The sequence below is a fragment of the Anoplopoma fimbria genome, unplaced genomic scaffold, assembly GCF_027596085.1.
Source record: "Anoplopoma fimbria isolate UVic2021 breed Golden Eagle Sablefish unplaced genomic scaffold, Afim_UVic_2022 Un_contig_10442_pilon_pilon, whole genome shotgun sequence".
NCBI classification, from domain to species: Eukaryota; Metazoa; Chordata; class Actinopteri; order Perciformes; family Anoplopomatidae; genus Anoplopoma; species Anoplopoma fimbria.
In genome coordinates this window covers 1-1123 of record NW_026549586.1, presented here as the reverse complement: position 1 = coordinate 1123, position 1123 = coordinate 1, and the positions used below count along the sequence as shown (strand labels likewise).

Sequence of the window (1123 nt, the reverse complement as noted above, 5' to 3'; positions counted from 1 at the left end):
ACTACATTTGTGATCCTTATAGCCACTTTGTACATTCTGATTTGACATTTAAAAGCTGTGAGTGTGTCTGGCAATCTGCAGGCGCTCCCTGTATAGACGAAAGAGCAAAGCGTGGTGATATAGTATCTTTAAAAGGCCCTTTGGTAGGCACAATATTTGCTTACGGCCATACCACCCTGAACACGCCCGATCTCGTCTGATCTCGGAAGCTAAGCAGGGTCGGGCCTGGTCAGTACTTGGATGGGAGACCGCCTGGGAATACCAGGTGCTGTAAGCTTTTTTCACTCCTCTTTACAAAAAGCAGAGGGCGCTGCTGCTTTTTCAGTGGACACCGACAGGGTGGGAAGGAAATAGCTAGATCATGACTTGCCGGTATAGAAATGACACAAATCCAGTTAAATGATGGCTCCAGTTAAAATGATGGCTTTCATCATTCCTAAGCTCATCGATCATTTTCTTTTCAATTTTATGCTAACGTATTCTACATTTCAACAGTAAATATTAATCTTTTTACTGCACTACATTTGTGATCCTTATAGCCACTTTGTACATTCTGATTTGACATTTAAAAGCTGTGAGTGTGTCTGGCAATCTGCAGGCGCTCCCTGTATAGACGAAAGAGCAAAGCGTGGTGATATAGTATCTTTAAAAGGCCCTTTGGTAGGCACAATATTTGCTTACGGCCATACCACCCTGAACACGCCCGATCTCGTCTGATCTCGGAAGCTAAGCAGGGTCGGGCCTGGTCAGTACTTGGATGGGAGACCGCCTGGGAATACCAGGTGCTGTAAGCTTTTTCACTCCTCTTTACAAAAAGCAGAGGCGCTGCTGCTTTTCAGTGGACACCGACAGGGTGGGAAGGAAATAGCTAGATCATGACTTGCCGGTATAGAAATGACACAAATCCAGTTAAATGATGGCTTTCATCATTCCTAAGCTCATCGATCATTTTCTTTTCAATTTTATGCTAACGTATTCTACATTTCAACAGTAAATATTAATCTTTTTACTGCACTACATTTGTGATCCTTATAGCCACTTTGTACATTCTGATTTGACATTTAAAAGCTGTGAGTGTGTCTGGCAATCTGCAGGCGCTCCCTGTATAGACGAAGAGCAAAGC

General features: G+C 43.4%; 2 non-coding genes across 2 annotated transcripts; both read left to right on the top strand.

Annotated features, from left to right (window-relative positions):
* The first annotated feature begins 158 nt into the window (after positions 1–158).
* On the top strand, positions 159–277 carry LOC129114838 (5S ribosomal RNA). The gene has a single exon (XR_008532714.1). It is a non-coding gene; the product is annotated as a 5S ribosomal RNA (ribosomal RNA).
* A 398-nt stretch (positions 278–675) lies between these two features.
* LOC129114837 (5S ribosomal RNA) lies at positions 676–794 on the top strand. Its single transcript, XR_008532713.1, has one exon. It is a non-coding gene; the product is annotated as a 5S ribosomal RNA (ribosomal RNA).
* Positions 795–1123: the final 329 nt, after the last annotated feature.